Source organism: Eleutherodactylus coqui, chromosome 1 (assembly GCF_035609145.1).
Source record: "Eleutherodactylus coqui strain aEleCoq1 chromosome 1, aEleCoq1.hap1, whole genome shotgun sequence".
In the NCBI taxonomy this organism is placed as follows: Eukaryota; Metazoa; Chordata; class Amphibia; order Anura; family Eleutherodactylidae; genus Eleutherodactylus; species Eleutherodactylus coqui.
This window is the reverse complement of record NC_089837.1, coordinates 254,001,764-254,007,763: the sequence shown is the minus strand read 5'-3', so window position 1 is coordinate 254,007,763 and position 6,000 is coordinate 254,001,764.

The window sequence follows — 6,000 nt, the reverse complement described above, 5'->3', positions numbered from 1 at the left end:
ATGCCGGCGGCCATCTTCACTGGGTAAGTAAGAAGTCACCGGAGCGCGGGGATTCAGGTAAGCGCTGTCCGGTGTTCTTTTTTAACCCCTGCATCGGGGTTGTCTCGCGCCGAACGGGGGAGGGGGGGGGTTGAAAAAAAAAAAAAACGTTTCGGCGCGGGACAACCCCTTTAAATATAGGCAGAGGCTTTCACTAAAGCCACTCAGTTTTTAAAAACATATATAATGTATTGTGGTTGAGAAATAAGTTGTATGGTTGTTCTCTGAGAGTTGTCCGCCTAGACAACAATGCCATCAGTTAAAATGACAAATCGCAAATCAATCTCTGCCATTATCTGTGCCTGGGTCTGGGCTTCCATTGATGGGATGCAGAAGTGTAATTTGGAATAAACAGCTTTTCATCTGCAGCACGCAACAAGGACTGAAAAAAATCCAAGAAGATACACCAACACTTACAAAAGTACTTACAACATTTTACAAAAATCATTCTTCAGTGGGTAGTCATAATCCTTTGTGTCATGCAAAGACATCAACAGCAAAAAATTGTTTAAATCTGCCTTCTTGGCTGTCAAAAATCTATAGTATATGGCCAGCTTAAAACACGCCAGTCATTGGAAAGTCATTTCTCCACTCCTTCTCTGCAGTTCCCATCAGTAGACACAAGTTTTAATAAGATTGCTTCATAGGCAAAAAAAATGTTCAGATTACTTGAAGGAAGACTCTAGCACCCTGTTGGGCCACTTCTAGCTTTGATGCAAGGTATGATATGCACAGACATGGAGAAACACAGGTACCAAATGGTATCCTGTGGCATATCAGTCTACATTTACTGTAAGCAAGCCTCTAGATCATACAAACTCATAAGTTGTCGAAGTTGTCATCATAGATGGTCCTATACATATTCTATTGGTGATAGATCTAGTGACTGGGCAGGCCACGAAAGTGTCGCACTGTTGTGAAGGCACTCCTGTGTGTGTGGGCAAGCATTATCCTGCTGGAAAATGCCTCTTGGAAGTCCTGCCATGAGAGGCTGCACATGTGGCTGCAGGAAGTCCTGAACATATTGCTGAGCTGTCATTATCTCCATCCTGCTACTAGGGGTGACTAACTATCATATGCGATGGCCCCCAGACTATCACAACAGCAGTTTATGCAGTGAGCTATTCTAGAGCATGGGTAAGATTGAGATGCTCACCCACAAGTCTCCAGACACAAACATGCCCGTTGTCAGTGCTCAAACGAAACCTGGATTTGTCACTGAAAACAACCAAGTTCCACTCCGTAGCAGTCTGGTTTTGTTGTTAATGACACCCCTGAAAATGGAGGCGATGGTGAGTAGAGATGACCGAGCAGCAAAATGCGTGGGTGCTCATTGCTCTAGTCGTAATGCTCGAGAGCTCGTTTCAAGTAACGAACCCCATTGAAGTCAATGGGCGACTCGAGCATTTTTGTATTGGACCGATACTCCGCATAGGTCATGACTTGTGAGACACCAGAAAACATCAGAAAGTGATGGAAACACCACAGAAACGGATAGGGAAGGGCAGGGGCAGCAGGCATGGCTGCATCTGAGGCTCCCAGGTCCCACTATTAAGCCAAAATGGGGGCAAGAGTCCGGATTCACCCCCCTAACAATTTACTTCGGACAAACCCTCATTAGCAAGACACAAAGATGGTATTACACAGGAAGGAATCAGAGCGCCCAAACATGGCAGAGTTTCACCCGGTCAAGGACCTTGGCCCACATTTCTACCCTAGTCAGTCAGTGTATTTGTGCCAGACAAGTAAAACACCGCAATGGGTTGTCTTTCTGCACTCACAGCGTAGTCGAGCTCAAGGAACTCAAGCATGGTATTACACATGAGGAAATAAGAGTGCCCAAACATGGCCGAGTTTCACCCTGCTAAGGACCTCGGCCTTGGCCTACATTTCTGCCCTAGTCAGTCAGTGTATTTGTGCCAGACAGGTAAAACACTGCTATGGGAAGTCTTTGTGCACTCACAGCATAGGCGAGCCCAAGGAACTCAAGCATGGTATTACACATGAGGAAATTAGAGTGCCCAAACATGGCAGAGTTTCACCCTGCTAAGGGCATCGGCCCACATTTCTGCCCTAGTCAGTCAGTGTATTTGTGCCACACAGGTAAAACACCGCTATGGGAAGTCTTTGTGCACTCACAGCATAGACGAGCCCCTGGAACCCAACGAAAGTATTACACATAAAGAAATCAGAGCGCCCAAACAAGGCAGTTTCACCCTGCCAAGGACCTCAACCTCGGCTCACACCCTCAGTAATTGTTGGCATAAAGCGGACTCAGATGCTAGTGCAGCTGTGAACGTCTCATTAATGCAGTAACGCTCCTTTTGTTTGGCCAAACCAGTGTCTCAGATAACTGTAACACGAGAGAAAATACATGTTGCCCAGCACTGATCCTCAGACCTCAAGCAGGAGGAGGAGGTGGCATAACAAGGCCAAGAAACCATGACCGAGATAGGACCCGCAATAGTCTGTGTGGGAAGTACGTGAGCGGGCCCAGGGTCAGGCTCGGTTCCAGCCTCCCAAGGTGGCTGTGACCCAAGGTGCCGTGAGTTACATAGCAATGGGAAATCCATGTGTCCACACACTATTCATTCTGTGTAGGTGTCAGATAGCTCAACCCTGCAAAGGGAAGTCTTTGAGTTCCTTGGGCGCGCCGCGATGTCAGTGCACAAAGATGGTATTACACAGGAAGAAATCAGAGTGCCCAAACATGGCAGAGTTTCACCCTGCCAAGGTCCTCGGCCTCGGTCCACATTTCTGCCCTAGTCAGTCAGTGTATTTGTGGCAGATAGGTAAAACAACGCGATGGGAAGTCTTTGCGCACCCACAGCATAGGCAGACCCCAGTAACATTTCTGTAGCAAGAGTAGAGGCGGACCCCAGTAACATTTCTGTAGCAAAAGTATAGGCAGACCCCAGTAACATTTTTGTAGTAAAAGTATAGGTGGACCCCAGTAACATTTCTGTAGCAAGAGTATAGGCGGACACCAGTAACATTTCTGTAGTAAACGTATAGGCGGACCCCAGTAACATTTCTGTAGCAGATGTATAGGCGGACCCCAGTAACATTCCTGTATAGGCAGACCCCTGTAACATTTCTGTAGCAAGAGTGTAGGCGAACTTCTGAAACATTGGTGTACCAAGAGTATAGGCGGACCCCAGTAACATTTCTGTACGAAGAGTATAGGCGGACCCCAGTAACATTTCTGTAGTAAAAGTATAGGCGAACCCCTGTAACATTTCTGTACCAAGAGTATAGGCGGACCCCGGTAACATTTCTGTAGCAAAAGTATAAGCGGACCCCAGTAACATTTCTGTACGAAGAGTATAGGCGGACCCCAGTAACATTTCTGTAGTAAAAGTATAGGCGAACCCCTGTAACATTTCTGTACCAAGAATATAGGCGGACCCCGGTAACATTTCTGTAGCAAAAGTATAGGCGGACCCCAGTAACATTTCTGTAGTAAAAGTATAGGCGGACCCTAGTAACATTTCTGTACTAGAAGTTTAGGCGGACCCAAGTAACATTTCTGTAGCAAGAGTATAGGCGAACACCTCAAACCATTTAGTAGAAAAGGTGTAGGCAGACCCTAGTAACATTTCTATAGCAAGAGTATAGGCGGAACCAAGGGAGGGAGGAGTGGGTTGGGGAGGGAAACAGCTATGTACGATGATGACTGATAATATATTTGAAATATGTAAAAGAAAAGTTGGAAATGTTCAATAAAAAATATCTAATTAAAAAAAAAAAAAAAAAAGAGTATAGGCGGACCCCAGTAACATTTCTGTAGCAACGTATAGGCAGACCCCAGTAACATTTCTGTAGCAAGAGTATAGGCGAACCCCTCAAACCATTCAGTAGAAAAGGTGTAGGCAGACCCGAGTAACATTTCTGTAGCAAGAGTGTAGGCGAACCCCTGAAACATTGGTGTACCAAGATTATAGGCGGACCCCAGTAACATTTCTGTAGCAAAAGTATAGGTGAACCCTTCAAACCATTCAGTAGAAACAGCATAGGCGGACCCCAGTAACATTTCCATAGGAAGTGTATAGGTGGACCCCAGTAACATTTCTGTAGCAAAAGTATAGGCGAACCCCTTTAACATTTCCGTAGCAAGAGTATAGGCGAGCCCCTCAAACCATTCAGTAGAAAAGCTATAGGCAGACCCCATTAACATTTCTTTAGCTAGAGTGTAGGCGAACCCCTGAAATATTGGTGTACCAAGAGTTTAGGCGAAGGCCGGAAAAATTAGTTAGATAACAGTATGTGCGAGGGGCAGAAAAATTGGTATATCAAGGGTACAAGTGCTCAACCGCGAGGGCAGGTGAAACCCATAAATATTTTTTAAAGATACAGCTCTCGCTGTTGCTTGAGTTGTAACAGAGCCTGGAGGCAGCCCGGTGAAAAAATTGGTTTCTGTTAAAGTATCAATACTTTTGAAACTTTGAAAAATTGTGAAAAAACTTTTAAACAGAGCCTTTTGGGCCGAAGAAAAATTGGCAGTTCAGCGTGATGACATGCTGTTTTAGGATTAGTAGGAGGAGGAATAATAATATCCGAAAGTGATTGACAAAGCTAATTCCCCCTTTTTTGTGCTGATAGAGGATGCATTTTTCTCCTGTTGCAGCGAAAAGAATCATTAGGTTCCCCTGCTTTCCGCCGGTGGAGAAGAGAAGTCTGGAAATCCAGCCTTTGTTCATCTTTATGAGTGTAAGCATGTTGGGACTAGCAGTTGACAGGCGGGCACGCTTATCCGTGATGATTCCCCCAGCTGCACTAAACACCCTCTCTGACAAGACGCTAGCGGCAGGGCAGGCCAGCACCTCCAGGGCATACAGCGCAAGTTCGTGCCACGTGTCCAGCTTTGACACCCAATAGTTGTATGGAGCAGAGGCATCACGGAGGATGGTGGTACGATCGGCTACGTATTCCCTCACCATCTTTTTACAGTGCTCCCTCTGACTCAGCCTTGACTTGGGAGTGGTGACACAGTCTTGCTGGGGAGTCATAAAGCTGGCAAAGGCCTTGGAGAGTGTTCCCCTGCCTGCACTGGACATGCTGCCTGATCCTTGCGCCTCCCCTGCTACTTGGCCCTCGGAACTGCGTCTTCTGCCACTAGCGCTGTCAGATGGGAACTTTAGCATCACTTTTTCAACCAGGGCCCTATGGTATTGCATCACTCTTATACCCCTTTCCTCTTCGGGAATGAGAGTGGAAAGGTTCTCCTTATACCGTGGGTCGAGAAGGGTGTACACCCATTAATCCGTGTTGGCCAGAAAGCGTCTAACGCGAGAGTCACAGGAAAGACAGCCTAGCATGAAGTCAGCCATGTGTGCCAGGGTCCCAGTATGCAACACATCGCTGTCCTTCCTCACTAGGAAGATGACTTTCAGGATCCTCCTTCTCTACAGCCCATACACGCTGAACAGATGAGAGGCAAGCAGCATGGGTACCCTCTGCAGTGTGCCCAGCTGTCTCTTCCCCCTCCTCCTCCAAAAAGAGCTGAGATATAGACATGAGGGTTGTCTGGCTATCAAGCGACATCCCACATCTTCTGATCCAACTGCAAAGCGTCGGCCTTTACGCTTAGCAGCGAACTTCTCAGCAGGCAAAGCAGCGGGATGGTAACGCTAATGACTGCCGCATCGCCGCTCACCATCTGGGTAGACTCCTCAAAGTTTCTGAGGACCTGGCAGATATCTGCCATCCATACCCACTCCTCAGTAAAGAATTGCGGAGGCTGACTACAATTCCGCCGCCCATGTTGCAGCTGGTATTCTACTATTGCTCTATGCTGCTCATACAGCCTGGCCAACATGTGCAGCATTGAATTCCAGCGTGTGGGCACGTCACACAGCAGTTGGTGCTCTGGCAGCTGAAACCGACATTGCAGGTCCTCAGGGTGGCAGCGTCTGTGGTGGACTTATGGAAATGTGCGCAGACACGGCGCACCTTGCCGAG